The sequence below is a fragment of the Mauremys mutica genome, unplaced genomic scaffold (assembly GCF_020497125.1).
Source record: "Mauremys mutica isolate MM-2020 ecotype Southern unplaced genomic scaffold, ASM2049712v1 Super-Scaffold_100046, whole genome shotgun sequence".
Taxonomy (NCBI): Eukaryota; Metazoa; Chordata; order Testudines; family Geoemydidae; genus Mauremys; species Mauremys mutica.
The window spans coordinates 2,217,739-2,237,666 of NW_025423257.1; the positions used below are offsets into that span (position 1 = coordinate 2,217,739).

A 19,928-nucleotide genomic window follows, 5' to 3' on the forward strand; every position below is an offset into this window, starting at 1 on the left:
GGACTCACCTGGGATTGAAATGACATTTGTTTGTGTCGGGCAGTGAGAAATGTGACATTAATTCAGATGCAGGGTTGAGGCTTCTTTAGCTCCTTGTAAAACTTGAACTTGATTTCCTAGAAGGGAGAAAGGGAAAGTCTGGGGCGGCCTTGAGTCCCTGGCTGGGTCTCCTGGGCAGTGGAAAACGTCCCTTGTTTGGCCCTGCCAAGGGGATCGTGGAGGCTGAGACGTCCCTCGGCTTGGATCAAAGGGGGAGTTGGATGGAATTTATCACACAACCCTCCCTGCTCCCCAGAGCCCCACGGGGAGAAGCTAGAGAAGGGGGAGTCATTCCTCCCCTCCACTCCCAGAAGAGCTGCTAGCAGGGCCGCCCAGAGGCGGGGGCAAGTGGGGCAATTTGCCCCAGGCCCTGGGTCTTGCAGGGGCCCCCACAAGCAGGAGCGTAGCTATGGGGGAGCAGGGGGGCTGCCGCTCCCCCACTGAGCACATTCCCCCAAAGTGGCGCCTTAGTAGGAATTTGGAATAAGGTGGAAAGAGCTGGAATTTCCGCCCCCCCCCCCCACAGAGTGCGACACTGCTGATTGGCCACCGAGGCCTGATTGAGCTGCTCCCATTGGGCCTCCAGCAGCCAGACCCCCCCTTGCACACACACCCCCACCCCCGCTGACTCAGCATGCTGCGGGGGAGGGGCTGTGTGCTGGCACGTGTTTAACTTTGGCTCCAGAGCTGCCGGGTGCTAAGAGGAGTCCTGGGGGAGCAAGGGGAGGGTTGGTAACCAGGGGTGAGCTGCAGACGGTTCACAACGGTTCGCGCGAACCGTTTGCTAAAATTAGACGCCGGACAGAGAACCGGATGCTAAAGTTCTCTGTCCGGCGTCTAATTTTAGCAAACGGTTCACGCGAACCGTTGCGAATTCTGCCTCCACCTCCTGCCAGGAAGCTCCTCCTTGCTTCTCCTCCCCCACGGCTTCCCGCGAATCAGCTGTTCGCGCGGGAAGCCTGGGAGGGCTGAGAAGCAAGCAGGCTTCCCCGGCCCAGGAAGACGACACTGAGGTAGGAAACTAGGGGGGGGCGTGTGCCCCGGCCGGTCCCTGGCCGCGGCCCGTCCCCGCCTCCCCGGCCGCGACCCTGCCCGGCCACCCACCCCCCCCGCCCCCGGGTCCCCCCCCCGCGTTCCCGGCCCCGCGTTCCCGGCCGCGACCCTGCCTGGCCCCCCCCGTCCCCGGGTCCCCGCCCTACCATCCCCGGCTGCGGCACGGCCCCGTGTCCCCCCCCCGTCCCCGGCTGCGACCCTCCCCGACCCCCCCCCAAACCCCTCCCCGGCCGCCCGGCTCTAGCCGCACCCTCCCCGGGTCCCCGCCCGACCCTCCCTGGCCGCGTCCCCCCCCCGCGTTCCGGGCCGCGACCCTGCCCGGCCCCCCCCGGCCCCGTGTCCCCGCCCGACCCTCACCGGCTGCGGCACAGCCCCGCGTCCCCCCCCGTCCCCGGCCGCGACCCCCGAACCCCTCCCCGGCCGCCCGGCTCCGGCCGCACCCTCCCCGGGTCCCCCCCCGCGTTCCCGGCCCCGCGTTCCCGGCCGCGACCCTGCCCGGCCCCCCTCCCATCCCCGGGTCCCCGCCCGACCCTCACCGGCTGCGGCACGGCCCGCGTTCCCCCCCCCGTCCGCGACACCCCCCGAACCCCTCCCCGGCCGCCCGGCTCCGGCCGCACCCTCCCCGGGTCCCCGCCCGACCCGCCCTGGCCGCGTCCCCCCCCCGCGTTCCCGGCCGCGACCCTGCCCGGCCCCCCCCCGTCCCCGGGTCCCCGCCCTACCCTCACCGGCTGCGGCACGGCCCGCATCCCCGACCCCCCCCGAACCTCTCCCCGGCCGCCCGGCTCCGGCCGCACCCCCCCCCCGGCCCTGCCGTTCCCCCACCTACCGGGATGCTCGGCTCTGGACATGGCCCCCCACCTCCAGCCCGGCCTGGCCCCGTGGCTCCAGCCGCCCCTGCTGTTTTGCCAGGGGGCCGGGCTCCGGCAGCGCGGGTCTGGGCGTGGCGGCGGCCCCGGCTGCCCGGCTCCAGCTCTGGCTGCAGCCCTCCCTGGCTCCACCCGGCCAGCCACCTGGCTCCGGCCACTGGGCTCCCACCGCATCCTCCGGCTCCGGCCGGGCGACTCCTGTCCCGGCCCAGCCATGTCCAGGCAGCGCGGTAAGGGGGCAGGGAGGGGGTGTTGGAGAATACTTAAATATTCTTTAAAATGTTGTTTGTTGTTGCATTGTATACTTCAACATAAATATATTACTTTTTAAATAACTTAAGTAGTTCACATGTAATTTTAAAATACAAGAAAAGGCATTTCATTCTTTATTATTGTTTGCTTACTCATACATCTTTATATATTTTTTCTTTTCAAACGTATTTTAAATTCATGTAATAAAGCAATACTTTGTTTCTATTGTAATAAACTTTTATAAAAATGTTTTTTTATTCTTAAGTATGACTTCCAATGATTCAATGCATTGCCATTTCTTATGGAGAAAAGGTACAAAAATACATACTGTGGACGAACATCCCTTAAATTAGAACTTTTTATAGGGAACCCGTTGTTAAATCAGAACTTTTATAGGGAACCCGTTGTTAAGATTTTGGCAGCTCATCACTGGTTGGATGGTTCGGGGTGGGGACTTTCTGGGGGCTGGGGCAGTCAGGGAGCAGGGGGGGTTAGATGGGAGGAAGTCTGGTCCTCTGTCCAACAGCAAAACACAAGCATAGAAAAGCAGCCGTTAGCGGGAAGTGCTATCAGCTGGCCCGGGCAGCCTGCACCGCCCCCAGCCCACTTGCCTGAGCTGTATTGTTGATGCATTTTATTTGGAAGATGCAGCCTGAGTGATTTAAAGGCCCCAAAGATTTAAAGGCTGAAAGAGCTGGGAAAGTTGCAAGCTTTCTCTGCTGGGCTTTTCATCGGGGTCACACAATGCAAACCTGCTTGAGGCTCCGCACAAGAGAGATTTCTTGAGGCCGTCCACGCAGCTCACAGCTTAAGCTCTTCTTAGCTTGCGGCCCTGGCACAAAAGGATTTGGGAGCAGTTAACAATTCTGTGTGGTTAAGAGATTTTCATTTCCTGGGCCCTGCTACCCAATGCCACAGGGCCCCACAGGGGAGACTGAGTGAGTAGCCCGGCTTGTCCTCTGCAATCCCTTCCCTGCTTCTTTCCCTTGTGTTTGCAAGGGGCTCATTTAACATGCTGCATCCGAACGCGCCTTCCCTCCAGAGACACAGCCTCCGGGCTTCTCCTCCTTCCTCACTTTCTCCTTCTCTTCCTCTCTGTGGTTTTTCTCCATGCCCCGTCCCTGGCCTGTGCTCCCTCCCCACCCCATGCACGATATCAAGCACATCTCTGCCTCTCTTGTTCATGGGCCCTGTGCTGGGATGGCAAAGGCAGGGCTATTGTTGGGTTCTCTGCTGGGTCTGTTTGGATCAGACTCTAAAATCAAACGCTCCCTTTGCTAGCAGGATCCCTCCGCCTGCTCGCCAGGGCTTCTGGCTACACACTAAAGCCAGGTGCTCGGGCAGAAGCAGCTGCCCATGTACCCTCAATGGCAGGAGCGGTGCGTGGTCCCTCGCCCTGCCCCCCCACACACACTTTGGGTTACGGGGTGTGTCTTGGTGTATATTGGGGGTCCTGTCAGGGGGCGGGGAGTGGTTGGACAGGTGTGGGAGTCCTGCCAGTCTGTCTGGGGGCAGGGGTGTGGATAAGGGTCGGGGCAGTCAGGGGACAGGTGGGGCTCTAGGGGGCAGTCAGGGACCAGAGTCCCAGGAGGGGGCAGTCAGGGGACAAGGAGTGGAGGGTGTTGGGGGTTCTGAAGGGGGCAGGAAGTGGGAGGGAGCGGATGTAATTAGTAATTTGATATGTTGGGTGGTGCCTTTTTTTATGTGTTCGATTCCCCTCATGTGAGACCCTGGCTACGCCGCTGCCCACGGGAATCCAGTATTCTACAGTATTGCAACTTTTTTGTCTGGAAGGGGTCCCCGAAATTGCTTTGCCCCAGGCCCCCTGAATCCTGTGGGCGGCCCTGGAATAATGTTGAGTTTTTGCTCAGCGGGGAGGAGGGCAGTGGGGAAGGATCCTGGAAGCAGGGGAGTTGGACAGTGTGGGGAGGGGAGCCCAGCAGTGGGGGTGGGGGGCAGAGGTCTGAGGGGAGGTCAGGGCAGGATCCCAGCGTTGTGGGAAGTGGGCAGCATGGAGAGCCCAGGCCTGGCACGGGCACTGGGCAGAGTGACTCTGTCCTTCTACACTCCCCCCCGGCAGGCTAGGCAGGACGGGGAGAATTACGTGTTCGTTGGTAAATGTCAATGTCTGTGTAAACACAGGACCCAATGGCAAAATATTTCCATCGATAATCATCAGACCTGACAGATGGGCAGAGTAAGAAACATGCTGCTTGAGAACGTGTCCTGTTCTAATCCGATACGGGTCCCTTCCGCCTTGGGCACCACCAGGCGGGTGTTTCATTTCCCTCCCTATTTTCACACAGAGACACAATGTCCTTTGCATGGATCCATGAACAGCAAAACCTCCCTGTGCCTCTTGTCTGAGCCAGGGCATTCGATTCCAGTGAAACCTTCTCTCCTGCAATGGCAATGGTTGGACAGAGCGTGTGGCCAGTCTCCCTGTGTCTCTGCTGCTCGTGCTGGGGAGCCCGGCTGGCCTTAGGGGTGGGGCCCCCGGCAGCCACCCAGGGCTCCAGGGGGTCAAAGGGCACCGTGTGGCCATGCAAAGGTGCTCACTGCTCTCCCCTGCCCCAGTGCTCCTCCGTGGCCCCACAGAGGGTGGGGGGAGCGAGGAGCAGCACTATGTGCCCCATGCGTCCTGGTCACTTTCCCCACCTGGGCTGGGCTGTGAGGGGAGCATCAGAAGCTGCTGCTCTCTGCCCTCCCCTGACGCAGCCCGGCTAAGGAAAGTGACCTGGATGCAGGGAGCTCGGATGACGTCCCTTCTCGCCTCCCCCCCCCGCCCCGTCCCCCACTCCTAGGGGTGCCCAGGAGGAGCAACGTCCCAGGGAGGAGCAGGGGGCAGCAATGCCAGCTGCTCCATGCACACAGGTCAGTGTCCCCATGTGGGTGCTGGGGGGGGCACAGGGGTTGGGGTGAAGGGGGTGCAGGAGGGGGCAGTGGCTGGGGGCACAGGAGGGGGCGCAGGGGTTAGGGGTGAAGGGGCGCACGAGAGGGGCAGTGGCACGGGGCACAGGAGGGGGCGCAGGGGTTAGGGGGTGAAGGGGGTGCAGGAGAGGGGCAGTGGCTGGGGGCACAGGAATGGGTGCAGGGGTAAGGGGTGAAGGGGGTGCAGGAGAGGGGCAGTGGCTGGTGGCACAGGAGGGGGAGCAGGGGTTAGGGGTGAAGGGGGCGCAGGAGAGGGGCAGTGGCTGGGGCACAGGAGGGGGTGCAGGAGTTAGGGGTGGAGGGGGTGCAGGAGAGGGGCAGTGGCTGGTGGCACAGGAGGGGGTGCAGGGGTTAGGGGTGAAGGGGGTGCAGGAGAGGGGCAGTGGCTGGTGGCACAGGAGGGGGCGCAGGGGTTAGGGGTGAAGGGGGTGCAGGAGAGGGGCAGTGGCTGGTGGCACAGGAGGGGGCGCAGGGGTTGGGGTGAAGGGGGTGCAGGAGAGGGGCAGTGGCTGGTGGCACAGGAGGGGGTGCAGGGGTTAGGGGTGAAGGGGGTGCAGGAAAGGGGCAGTGGCTGGTGGCACAGGAGGGGGTGCAGGGGTTGGGGTGAAGGGGGTGCAGGAGAGGGGCAGTGGCTGGTGGCACAGGAGGGGGTTGTAGGGGTTAGGGGTGAAGGGGGTGCAGGAGAGGGTCAGTGGTTGGGGGCACAGGAGGGGGTGCAGGGGCTAGGGGTGAAGGGGGTGCAGGAGAGGGGCAGAGGCTGGTGGCACAGGAGGGGGCGCAGGGGTTAGGGGTGAAGGGGGTGCAGGAGAGGGGCAGTGGCTGGTGGCACAGGAGGGGGCGCAGGGGTTAGGGGTGAAGGGGGTGCAGGAGAGGGGCAGTGGCTGGTGGCACAGGAGGGGGAGCAGGGGTTGGGGTGAAGGGGGCGCAGGAGAGGGGCAGTGGCTGGGGACACAGGAGGGGGCGCAGGGGATAGGGGTGAAGGGGGTGCTGGAGGGAGCAGTGGCTGGGGGCACAGGAGGGGGCGCAGGGGTTAGGGGTGAAGGGGGTGCGGGAGAGGGGCAGTGGCTGGTGGCACAGGAGGGGACGCAGGGATTAGGGGTGAAGGGGGTGCGGGAGAGGGGCAGTGGTTGGGGGCACAGGAGGGGGTGCAGGGGTTGGGGTGAAGGGGGCCCAGGAGAGGGGCAGTGGCTGGGGGCACAGGAGGAGGCGCAGGGGTTAGGGGTGAAGGGGGTGCAGGAGAGGGGCAGTGGCTGAGGGCACAGGAGGGGGCGCAGGGGTTGGGGTGAAGGGGGTGCAGGAGAGGGGCAGTGGCTGGGGGCACAGGAGGGGGTGCAGGGGTAAGGGGTGAAGGGGGTGCAGGAGAGGGGCAGTGGCTGTCGGCACAGGAGGGGGTGCAGGGGTTAGGGGTGAAGGGGTGCAGGAGAGGGGCAGTGGCTGGGGGCACAGGAGGGGGCGCAGGGGTTAGGGGTGAAGGGGGTATAGGAGGGGGGCAGTGGCTGGGGGCACAGGAGGGGGTGCAGGGGTTGGGGTGAAGGGGTGCAGGAGAGGGGCAGTGGCTGGGGGCACAGGAGGGGGCGCAGGGGTTAGGGGTGAAGGGGGTATAGGAGGGGGGCAGTGGCTGGGGGCACAGGAGGGGGTGCAGGGGTTGGGGTGAAGGGGTGCAGGAGAGGGGCAGTGGCTGGGGGCACAGGAGGGGGGTGCAGGAGTTAAGGGCAAAGGGGACACAGCGTAGGGGTTAGGGCACAGGAGGGGGCAGAGTTAGGGGTGGGGGAGGCGCAAGTGTTGGGAGTGCAGGAGCTGGGGGTAAAGGGGCAGGGGGATCATCCAGGGGCGATGGGGAAGTGCCAACGTACAAGTTTTGCCCAGGGCACCATTTCCCCTAACGCTGGTCCTTGGTAACATTTCTTGCTGGGAGGGGGAGGGGAGAGACGAGGCGTTTTCTCTCTGTTTCTTTCCTCTCCGTTTTCTGCTCCTTCCTTCAATTCCAGAAACCTCCCTTGTGTGTCAGACGGTGCAGTGACGCCCTCCCCCCCCCAGGCCTCTGGAGCCTTTGGAGCAGGACGATCCCAGGAGCTGAGGATGGATCCAGGGGTGAGTAGCTGGCAGGAAGGAGTCCTAGCAGCTCTTCTGGGAGCGCAGGGGAGGAATGACTCCCCCTTCTCTAGCTTCTCCCCGTGGGGCCCTGGGGAGCAGGGAGGGTTGTGTGATAAATTCCTGTAACCCTTCTGCCCCTCTGAGTTGGCAGAAACAAGGGCCGGGTTCAGTATCCAGGGGTTCTGTTTCAATAACACAATGCAAAACTGGCTCGAGCCCCCACCCAGTGACCTGGGACAATTACATACCACCCACCCCAGGCGCCTCTAGGAGGCAAAACTTCCCCTCTCGCAAGCAGGGAGTCTGAGCCGCTCCGCTCCACCAGCCATTCCATGAACCGCTCCAGTGGTCCCTGCAAACTGCTCTGCTGGGGCAGCAAAGAGCCACCAAAGGTTCTGAGGGCCGGAGAAAAATGCCTTCTAGGGAGCTATTGAAAGAGCTCAACCTGTTTAGCTTATCAAAAGAAGATTGAAAGGTGACTTCACTGAAGTGTTGAAGGGCCTTAATGGAGAGAAAAGATTGGATATTAAAGGACTCTTTAATCTAGCAGAGAAAGGCCTAACAAGACCCCGTGGCCTGAAGGTGAAAAGAGACAAATTCGTATTACAACTAAGGCACAAATGTTCACCAGCGAGGATGATTCACCACAGGAACAAGCTACCAAGGAAAGTGATGGATTCTCCATCTCCTGATGTCATTTCATGAAGACTAGATGCCTTTCTGGAATGTGTTTGCCCCAAAAGTAGCTCTTGTGTCCTACAGGAGGCCTGTGATATGCAGGGGATCAAATTAGATGCTCTAATGGTCTCTTCTGGCCGTAAAGTCGACTAATTTCTGAAAATCTGAGTGTAGCATTGGGACCAGGGTCTGATGTTTCCCTGTCTAGCCGGCTTGCTGCCTAGAACGAACGCTCCTTGAGTGGGGTGATCCACAGGGAGTAGCTCAAACCTCCAAAGTGCCTGGGCAGGGGCAGGACATTGGCACAGCAAGGGAGGGGTGCGGCAGTGACATCACAAAGGCCTTTTGCAGGACCTCAGACTATTGGTCCAAGGTGGTGGGGAGGTGGTGACCTCACAGAGAGATGCTGACATCAGCCAGGCAGGACAGGGGCGAAGGGCCAGGGAAACCTCAGAGACCCCTGTGGCTTTGCTGCAGCAAGTCTCCTTCTCCAGGTCTCTCTTTGAAGACTGAGAGAGTATTCGGGTTCACGGATGTGAGCGCCAGGAGGAACCTCTTTCAAGTTTTCTCCTTCTCTTTTAGTGATTTTATTAGAAAACAGCCATCCCTGTTTAGAAGGTAAGAGCCTCCTGGAGGTTTGAAACCTGTTCAGTCTGATCCATCTGGTGACAGTTGAATTCTAGGCATGGAAAACACGAGCTTAAGGAGGCAGAATTTTATTGCGCACCTGGGATTCTGTCCCTGAGAATCACTGGGGACATTGGGGTTTGTCCTTTTGGTTTCACCTCTTGCTCCATCCACTGTCTGATCCCTCTTTTCTCTTCATCTCTTGCTTCCTTTGTCCTTTCTCCTGTTCCCCTCCCAACACCAGGTTTTTTTCTCCTGCTGATAACAGTTCACGTTAACTGATCACTCTCGTTATAGTGTGTATGGCAACACCCATTTTTTTCACATTCTCTGTGTGTATATATATCTTCCTACTGTATTTTTAACTGCATGCATCTGATGAAGTGGGTTTTAGCCCACAAAAGCTTATACTGAAATACATTTGTTAGTCTCTAAGGTGCCACATGTTCTCCTTGTTCTTTTTGCAGATAAATTAATGGAGGTTAAGTCCATTAATGGCTATTAGCCAGGATGGGTAAGGAATGGTGTCCCTAGCCTCTGTTTGTCAGAGGATGGAGATGCATGGCAGGAGAGAGATCACTTGATCATTGCCTGTTAGGCTCAGTCCCTCTGGGGTACCTGGCATTGGCCACTGTTGGCAGATAGGATATGGGGTTGGATGGACCTTATGTTCTTATGAAGGGAGGGGCAGAGCCCCATGACATAGTTTCTGTAGTGTAATGGTTATCACGTTTGCCTGACACGCAAAAGGTCCCTGGTCTGAAGCCAGGCAGAAACATGATGGCTTCCTTTTCTCAGCTCCTAGTGGCCTGTCCCTGCTGTTGTAGGAGCAGCAGTGATTTCTATGCTCAATAGGTCTGTTATCCTTCCCCTCCCTCCTGCTTTTGTCTCTTCTCCCTCTCTGAATGCCTGTGAAGTGGCTTTCCCCCTCCTCCTCCCCCTCCCTCCTGCAATGCTTGTGGGATGAATGGGCTGGTTGAAGATCAGAAGAGCTTCCAGGTAGACAAGGTGTCTGGGACTCTCATTAGGCAGCGATCACACACCCAGAGCATGGACACTGCCCAAGGTGGAGTGTGACCCACCAGATGCAGCCAAGTCATCTCCAGTCGCAGGCCATGAGGAGCAGGTCCTTAAAAGGGGAAGGGGCCCTGTGCTCAGCTGTGCACTCACAAGCTGGTACCTCCAGTGAATGCCCTTCGCCCCGACCGCCTGGCCAGTGGTTCGCTGCGTTACATTCCATCGCGCCTCGGGAAGACTTACCTCCATCGCACCGTCCATCTTGGCGCTGGGGGACACTTACCTGGCAGAATCCTGACATCTCCAGTGCCGAGCCAGTCCTGGGAGCGTGAGTATGGGAGTGTGAGTGTGACCCCTGCCTTCTTTTGAGCTTAGCTGTCAGTATAATTAACGTGCTGCTTTCTGCCAAACTCTGGTGGGTCATTAGTCCTCCCTACGCTGACTAGTTGGCCCAATTTCAGGTAACACCTGCGATAAGCCCAACCCCTGCAGGACAGAGGGTGGTGAAATGAGCTGAGAAAGAGCCTTGGCCTCAGCAGGGGAAAGCTAGAGGATCTGGGCCGGTCGCCTTTTGAAGCCTTGTGGCTTGGCTTCCTCTGCCCTGGGAGGTTGGCCGGTGGAGGCCGGCTCTTCCTGCTGGCCTCCTCTGCGTGACTTGCCAAAGGAGGAAGTGAGGCAGGAATGGGGCAAAAGAGGAAAGTCGAGCTGAGGAAGGCAGGGCAGAAGCTAAGCGCCTCAGTGCGGCTAAGTGGGGTTAGTAGAGCGTCACCATTCGTTCTGCAAAGCCGGGGGAGGTGCGGTTGGCTGCTGGGAGGCAGAATCCTGTGCCTGCCTCTTGGCTTCCCTGGGGTGGCTACTTGCAGCCCAGGAGAGGAAGGATGGTTCTGGTGAAAGGACGACAAGCAAAGCTCTGGGAGGAGATTTGGGAGTGGGGTGCGGGCTCTGCAGTGGGGGAGGGGGTTGGGGTGCAGGAGGGGTGGTGCTTACCCCGGGCACTGCAGCTCCCAAAGTGACCGGTACACACAACTCTCCGGCAGCAGCTCCTAGGTGGGTGGGGATGCTGGGACATGCCGGCCACTTCTGGGAGCGGCACGGAGGGACGGAGGCAGAGTGGGCAGGGAGCCACCTTAGTGCTGCTGGCACATCTCTGCACACCCGTTTTGGGGGGAGGGGAGCAGAGGGCCCCCATGCCCTGCCTGGGGCAGGGGCAGAGCACGGAGCTGCCTCCCCTCCCGGGTCTATTGCATGGCCCCTCCCCTCACACAGAGGGACTGGTTTGCTGGAGCCTGACATGACAAACCCAGGGGTGAGATGTCTGAGGATTTACTCACTGAGGGCTGGGCTCAGGCAGCCAGTTTCGTGCAGGTATTTCACCCACCAGGCCCCCGAGTCTCCTCTGACCGTATTTACCAGTGACACTGCACGTGGGTGGGGGGTCTAAGGGGCTTGGCGAGGCTGAGGGGGCAAGAAATGCTGGATGTGATGCACCCCCCTTTGGAGGGGGGCTGGGCTGCAGCCTGCCCCCTTCAGAGTGCCACCGACAGACCCTCCCAAGCAGTGGGGGAGCCACCAGTACCCAGCCCATGGCCCCGCCTGTGCTCTGCCCCCAGGCCCTGCCCCAGCTCGGACTCTCCCCCCGAGAACTCCCCCCCACACAGGGGTAGGCAGATCTTCCACCTGATCAGCCCCGAGCCAGGTCTCTGTGCTGCAAATTATTCCAGCCTCTGGGAAGGAAAGCGCAGCAGCCCACAGCTCCAGCTCTGGCAGCTCTTTGCTCTCACTGGGATAGGAGACAACAAGTCTATCGCTGCTCAGCAGGGTGACCAGATGTCCTGATTTTGTAGGCACAGTCCTGATATTTGGGGCTCTGTCTTCTATAGGCACCAATTACCCCCCACCCTCCCTCCTGATTTTTCACACTTGGTGTCTGGTCACCCTACTGTTCAGTGTGAGGTGAATGTCTCTGTGGTCTCTGCCATTCATGGTGGGGAGTTTCCCCATTGAAAACATTTCTTGCTGGGTCGGGGAGGGGAGAGAGAAGAGGCGTTTATTCTGTTTCATTCCTCTCCATTTTCTGTTCCTCCCCTTCCCTTCCAGGGTCCTCCCTTCCATTTCAGACTGTGCAGTGACACCCTCCCCGCACCCAGGACTCTTGAGCCTCTGGAGCAGCACGATCCCATGAGATCCTCAGTGACCAAGAGTCTTTTCCAACTTCCAGGAGACCCCAGCTTGAGACTAAAGGAAGCTCTGTTCCTTCCTGGGGATCCTCTCTCCCTTCCTGGAGATCAAGATCATGAAGCCTCTGCCTTGCCTCCTGGGTCTGAATTAATGTCCCATTTCCCACTATCTGCTCAAAAGAAACAAGTTTCTAACCCAGCTGAGCAGAGTTAATTCAGTTCTCAGCTGGAATCCTTCACCCACATCCCTTAGGAGATACAGACTCTCTGTGACACAGACTGACTGGGGTTCATCTCTGCATGTCCCCAATGGGGAAGGAAAGACACTCAGGGCAAAGGAAGATAGGCAGAAGGAGTCAAATTTAGGCAGTCCCAGGAGCCAGTTGATGGAGTGGCCCTGGAGTCAGCCACTGTGGCCACTGCAGAAGTCACAGAGGTTGCAGGAAGTCACAGAATCCATCACTTCCACCACCTCCGTGACAGACACGGAGACAAACCCTTCCTGCTGTGACTGCAGTTCCTGGAAGGAAAGAGAAGAACAGAAAGTGAAGAGAGAAAGAAAAAGAGAGATTCCCTGTCACCTCTCTCCCTGCTGCCTCCCCCCTTGTATTCTGTAACCCCATCTCACTGGGTTCCCTGTGCTGGTGCCATGGGGGTGACACTAGAGTTCTGGGGATTTGGTGGGAGGGGAAGGGGGCTCTTCATTTCTCAGCGTTTCACACAAAATTGTCTTTGGGCTGAAATTTCTCCTGTGAGGCCTCTCAGTCAGAGCTGTACCCCACCCCCTTCAGTAGGGGGGGGTGTAAATTGCAGAGCAGGCAGAGAAGTCGCCCATAAAGGGTCATATTGTTCTGGTGACTGGTTCTGACCTGGGTCCCACGTCCTCTGACACAGGATCATGTGCAGAACATGGGAGCTCTGGCTTGTCCTAAATGCTGTAGAGTGTGAGTTCCTGGAAAGGGCAGGGGAGAGGGAGCAAGAGGAGAAAGGCAGAGACATTGGAGATGAGGAATTGGGGGGAGAAGATGGAGAGAACAGAGAGACAATAAACGATTGAAGCAGAACAGGTGTCCCAACTGCATCTTGCTCATCACAGGTGTTCAGAGAGACAGGTAGTTGCGGGTTTTCCAGTGTCAAGTCTGAACTTTGATTCTAACAATGTGCGTTGAAATACCAAGGGGATCTCCACATACCTGATCTCTTCCCTCTCCCCTTTTTTAGTATTAATTTTTATTTTGACGTGTTTGGCTTAACCGTGATCGTCTCTTTCCCCACCTGTATTGCAATTTGGGGTTTATGTTTATTTTACCTCCTTTTTGTTCATGTCATTATAATTGTAACAGCAAAGGAATCTGCAGGAGCAAAAACTGACTCAAAACTTCATTTCCCCACCATGCCGGAACAGCCTACAAACCGCTCACGCAGCTGGAATCATAACACGCAAGGCCAGGGGATGGGAGATGCAGGTTTCCAAGGGTTCTGTCTTTCTCAGATGACACATTCCAGCCCCTTGTGTGCCTCCATCCTGAATGACCTGCTGGACTTTGACACATTTATTGTTTCATTCTATAGATAATGTGATTGTAACACGATGTGACTGAAATTAAACCACTTCCAAATAAGGAAACAACAGAAGAGAAAAGCCATTATTGCATTGGCTGGGAATCAAACCCAGATGAATTGCTTGGAAGACACCTACACACACCACTATATCACCAATGCATCTGGCAGGAGTAGCTTTCCTGCAGGCTCTGTGTGCTGGCAGAGGGGGTGACACATGACCACAGAGTTAGTGAGTAGGGTGGATGGGCTGGAAGCTGCCTGACAGCTGGGAGCAGAGTGACCATCCCAGAGTGACTGAAAGGGGGCAAAGGTGAAAACAGATCTCATTGGGAGCTGGCCCCACACCTGCCCCGCCCCTAGGAGAGGGGAACTGAAGCTCAACTTCAATCAGAAAAATCTTCCCTGAGAAGGAAGGGGACAGCTTGTTTTAAAGACCAGGTTTGTGTTTGTTCCTGCTACATACGGAGGGGCTGGGTAGTGCTGATTCCAGCCCCCAGACTCTGGGAGGATAAGGAACAAATTCAGGCTGCCAGTGACCTGCAGGAGGGAGATGATCTTTTGACAGTGACGGACGCCTCGTCCTAAAGGCCTTTGTCTGCCCCCTTCCAGTGACTGTTTGGCACAGGAATGCAGCCCCCACTCCTGGGTCTCTCCTGAGGAAATAATGTTTCTGTGCAAAACACCAAAGCTTTTAACAGAAAGGAAGAAAAGGAAATAGCCGCATGATGGGAAAAGAACATAAGGAATGAAACACAAGATCCTTCTCCCCTGTGCATTGACTTTTAACCTTGTTTGTGGTGGTTTTGTATCCATGCTGGTCCCAGGGGTCCTCTGGGGCGCCGGGCATTGGCCACTTTCGGGATAGTGGACTAGATGAACTGGTCTGACTCAGTGTGGCTGTTCTTATGTTCTAATTGCTGGTTATGGAGGAGACGACCTTCCAGGCTACACAGAACTGAAGAAGGGTGCTGGGTTAGCTCCACAGCTTGTCTCTTTCACCAACAGAGGTTGGTCCTCTGCAAGCTCTTACCCTCACCCGCCTTGTCTCTCTTGGACTCTGAAAAGTGTTTTCTCTCAACTCCCTTTGGAGAGAAGTTAAGTTTCCCTTTGGGCAACTATCAGGCTGAAGCAATTGTATTGACTGTGACACTAGAATTGAAGATTTAATATTATAAATAAATGAGTCTAAACCTGAGGTTCTGGTTTTCACATTGGTTTTTCTAACTCAGTTCCCAATTCTCTTCTAGAAAGGCCTCCAGGCTGCCTGCCCAGCCCAGCAAAAGTGGCCAGGAGAAAGCCCACACTGCTGCTCTTTCAGGTAGTTGAAGGCTGCTATCAAACCCCCCTCACTTCGTCAGTCCCCAGTCTGTGGCAGTGCATAGGATTCTTCCATCCTAAGTGCAAGACTCTGCACTTCTCCTTGTTGAACCTCCTCAGATTTCTTTTGGCCCAATCCTCCAATTTGTCTAGGTCGCTCTGGACCCAAACCCTGTCCTCCAGTGCTTGGATTCTTTACATGCTTTCACAGGGCTGGTCTACACTGGGGGGGGGGGGGAATCAATCTAAGATACACAACTTCAGCTACGTGAATAGTGTAGCTGAAGTCGAAGTATCTTGGATCGATTTACCTCTCGTCCTCACGGCATGGGATCGATGTCTGCGGCTCCCCGTCGACTCCGCTACCGCCGTTCGCGCTGATGGAGTTCCGGAGTCGACGGGAGCACTTTCGGGGATCGATATATCACGTCTAGATGAGATGCGATATATCGATCCCTGAGAAATGGATCGCTACCCGCCGATACAGCGGGTAGTCTAGACGTACCCACAGAGCAAAGAGCACATGTTCCATGATTTCATAGGGCAGAGTTTTATGCTATAGGGAGCTTTCCCTGTGTGAATTTGACAGGTGGATCAACATAGAGACACATTGTGACCCTTCTCAGGGTGCTGAGGACTGTGAGTCTCTTGTTGCCACCTGCCACAAGGAAGAGGGAGTTTTGCATTTGGCAGCTGGATGTTAGTGACCAAACTCACCAGCCTGCTGGAACTCAAGGACCCTCCTCTGAGCTACAGCAGCCACCTTAACCCTTGAGTTCCTTCAATGTGTCCCCCTCTGGGGTCCAGTCTGGATCACCAGCTACTCGGTGAAATCCCAGATCCTCTCTTCCCCAAGTATCCCAGGTTACTAGTTTTACTGTGGACCATTGCTACTGTATCTCACACAGCACCTGAGTACAGTTATCGAACAAGCAAAACATTTATTTCACAACGGATAGAGATTTAAACAAACGTGAGTGATGGAAACCAACTGTTACCAACTAAACAAAGGCAGAAAATGATAGAATAGAAAGGGCAGCACAAAAAACAGAGAGAGGAACAATAAGATACTAAAAAGACAATGGTTGGAACTCTCCATTTTTCTTAGTCTTTGGATTGATGGGTACTAGAGCTGTAGCAATAGTTGAGGAACCAGGGTAAATTAAATCTAATTAACTTTTAAAGATTAGCCATCATTTCCTGTACGACTAACAAAACACAAAAAACAAGACAACTTTCATTTTCCAAAATAATTCAGATTATCACACAGTCTCTTACTCTTTAACCAATAACTTCACCTATAATTTCATTTTAATTGGTAACAATAACATATTCAAAGATCACAAATTCTTGTCATATATGTTAGCTTTCTTTTAATCCCCATTGCCAACAACTGAACCCTGGTTCTTTTTGTGGTTTGTCCCAACGTAGGTCCCAACCACTTCTGTGAGTTCACATATCTCAGGATCTTCTGCCATGTGTGTTGGTAGAAGGGGTCTTCTATGTCGGAATGTTTGCATCATGGAGAAAAATACCTCTCTTTTCACACTTTTTAATCTTTCAAAGTAGGAGGAGGTAGAGAAGTAATGTAAATGCATAAAACACAAGATAAACCTCTCTGGTCTACACTAAAGACATTTATCGGGATAACTATATTGCTTAGGGGTGTGAAAAATCCACACAGCTGAGCAACGTAGTTACACAGCCCTAACCCCCTGTGTAGATAGTGTTACATGAGCGGGAGAACTTCTCCTGCCACCATAGCCACCGCCGCTTGCGGGGGCTGGACTAATCAAGTCCGATGGGAGAAATCTCTCCCATCGGCTTAGAGCATCTGTTATAGCAGTGCTAGAGCAGCGCAGCTACATTGGTGCAGCTGTGCCAACATCAGCTTAATTGTGTAGCCACAGCCTCAGACACAAAACCATAGAATCAGGACTCAACATGCGTGTTTCCGGAAGTCTGAAATTGGAGGCTGACACATTTGTTGCCTCATTGGTTACCATAATTTCTACAGCCTGAAAGTCCTTGTTACCCAACCAGGCAACCAGTTTGGGATCCAGAGGGAAGGACTGTCCTATGAAGCACTCTCTCTTTGCATCCAAACAGTGAAGGATGACTGTTCTCAATCTAACCCTGGCATACTTTGGAAGTGTAATCAGTGACACTGAACTAGGAACTGGGTGTGGACTCTTTCAACCTCAGCTCTTTCCAAATCCTTGGTCTTGGATAGGGTAAAGTTACAGTTCTCTGAAGTAGAATCCTTTACAAAACCACTTAAAATCTCAGCAGTGTTAATGAGGAATGGCTTCCTGAAACATGCCCAGCTCTTCTTTAATTCGGTGGCACAGGTCCAGGGAAGGGACTGGATACAGGCCTGGATCAGAATCTTCGTTAGTTACCAGAGCTGGAGATTCTATTAAAAAATGGCTATTTTTCTGAAGCTATTACATTTTCAACACTGGTTTCATTTTATACACATCTTTAGCACCTACAAAGGATAAATTCGACAAAAACTCCACTTCTATTTCCTCAACATCTGTGTCATGAAGGGCAGCATTTCCCATAGCATAGGATTAGCTAGGAGAGATCTTCTGTAGGGCCTGGGTTACAAATGCTTTAGGAACCAAACACATGGGCATTTTACCTAGTTCAAAACCACTTACCATGGAATTCTCTTCCCAGATCATTGGAGACAATATTGCCTTAAACAACTGAAATACACTGTGATCAGATGCACATCCTTCAGTTAGCTGGGGTTCTGCTGTTGTTCACCATTTCTGAGTGGAGATTTTAAATCACTGCTGTTTCTTTGTTAGCCTGTCCAGTAAATTAGAGAGTTCTCTCCTGTTGATAGAACTGCACTTCAACTTTCTCCATGTCATCATGGAGGGATGGGGAAAAAGCAAAGCTGAAATCATAAATGAGGACTTTAGCAAAGGGTCATTGTCTTAAATTCTTCAATAAATCTGAGCTACATCCTATCAAACTGAACTAATATCCAATTGGGTGACCAAACAGCCTTCAGGAAAGAGAGAAACCCAGATCACAGAGAGAGAATACATTACAAAGAAAGTGTCAAGTGAAATTCCAGAGCAGGTTACATCTGATTATTCAGAATCGGGACAAGAGAATCTCCCATCACATTCTCCTCTGATCCATTCAAACCTGCTTCACTCATCCCTGTCTCCATAGTCAGTTATGTTATTTACAATTTTTTTTCTATCCTAGCATCCCCATAATGAGGGAAAAACAGCCCTCTTGCCAGAAGTGGCTTTACAATAGATGGAACCTGGAATTTAAACTCTAAATGATCACACTGTATTTGGGATCCATTTGAATCCCACCCCCCAGGACTTTGACACTTTCATCTCCAGTCATAGCGACTCTGATATAGGATTAAAGAAGTCAAAACATCATCTGCAAGCACAGACAACGGAGAATGCTTCATCACATGACACTTTGAGAAGTGGATAGATAGAATGTGACGAAGATAAACTCTGCCTGGCTCAGGCAAAAGGTAACAGTTCTGCATTGAAGGGGAAGGAGGGAATCTTTGAGTCACCCCATCTCCTTCCAGTGTCACAGAAGTTGAAATTATACTTTTTTCCTGCCCCTGCTCCTCTTCATTTACATATAATTTGAAAAATTCCCAATATATCTGCTCTTCAGCACAACCCAGAGCGACGTGAGAACAACTGGCAAGGATACAATCTGTATCACTGGTGACTCTAACAATAACTTTGCAATAGGAGGAATGGTATAAATGTGACGCTCCCTGGTTCCTCATAGGAAGGGCACACTCAAATTACTTGTGGGACAATAGAAAGAACAAATAGGTCCATCTCAAAAGAGGACAAACTGCAAAAGGCAAAAATGGGCCACTCATCTGGACAAGCTGAGGGATAACGGTGCTGCACACAGTTCAAAGAGCTTTAAAAGTTACTATGTGGGAATCAGGACAAGTATTAAAGAAAAGAAAGTCTTGATAGCCCTAGAGATTTTTACAATGTTGAGCTCCCTTGCAGATTCTCTGATGGTTAACATGGGTTGAGTGCCAAGAGAAGGTTTTCCCACACTCACTGCATTCATAGGGCCTCTCCCCTGTGTGGATTTCCCTGCTCAGGACTCCTGGGGTAGGTCTACACTTACCGCGCGGGTCGACGCGGAGAGTTCGACTTCTCGGAGTTCGAACTATCGCGTCTAATCTAAACGCGATAGTTCGAACTTCCCGCGCGCTCCGGTCGACACCGGAGCTCCACCACTGCAAACGGCAGAGTCTTTAAATATATCAGAGGGATAAATACCAGGGAAGGAGAGGAATTATTTCAGCTCAGTGCTAATGTGGACACGAGGACAAACGGATATAAATTGTCAGTTAGGAAATTTAGGCTTGAAATTAGACGAAGGTTTCTAACCATCAGAGGAGTGCAATTCTGGAACAGCCTACCGAGGGAAACAGTGGGGGCGAAGGACCTCCATGACTTTAAGATTAAGCTGGATAAGTTTATGGAGGGGATGGTATGATAGGATAACGGGTTTAGTCAATAGGTCAATAACGTGCCACACTGGTAATTAGTACAAAGGGTCAATGTTTGGATATGGTTAGCCTTTTCCAGAGGGTCTGGCTGGAGAGTCTTGCCTGCATGCTCGGGGTTCAGCTGATCGCCATATTTGGGGTCGGGAAGGAATTTTCCTCCAGGGTAGATTGGCAGTGGTCCTGGAGGTTTTTCGCCTTCCTCCGAAGCATGGGGCAGGGGTCGCTTGCTGGTGGATTATCTGCTACTTGAAGTCTCTAAATCACGATTTGGAGCATTCAACAGCAGAGTCAAGGGAGAGAATTAGTTCAGAAGTGGGTGGATCGGCTTAGGTGGCCTGCATCTTGCAGGAGGTCAGACTAGATGATCATAATGGTCCCTTCTAATCTTGAATTCTATGATTCTATGATTCTTGGAGTCGCGGATTCGATTCCGCGGCGTCTGGACGGGTGAGTAGTTCGAACTAGGGTACTTCGAATTCAGCTATGCTATTCACGTAGCTGAATTTGCGTACCCTAGTTCGACCCCCCTTCTTAGTGTAGACCAGGCCCTGGACACATTCCTTTTCCATCTTTGAGATAATGCTCTGTTTTTACCCACTGGCTCAACATTTTCAGGCTGAGAATTCTGCTCCTCTTTCTCACATGCCATTGCATCACCTGCTGTGATAGAGACAGAAACCTCAAACAGGGATGGAAAGGGGAAGACCAAACACAAACAAGTGCTGAAGACAGGTCAAATAAAAATCAGGAGCTGAACTCCCCCAAACTCTTCCC

The 19,928-nt window shown here is 54.3% G+C and overlaps 1 non-coding gene across 1 annotated transcript; it reads left to right on the top strand.

Annotated features, from left to right (window-relative positions):
- The first annotated feature begins 9,245 nt into the window (after nucleotides 1–9,245).
- TRNAV-GAC lies at nucleotides 9,246–9,318 on the top strand. The gene has a single exon. It is a non-coding gene; the product is annotated as a tRNA-Val (tRNA).
- Nucleotides 9,319–19,928: the final 10,610 nt, after the last annotated feature.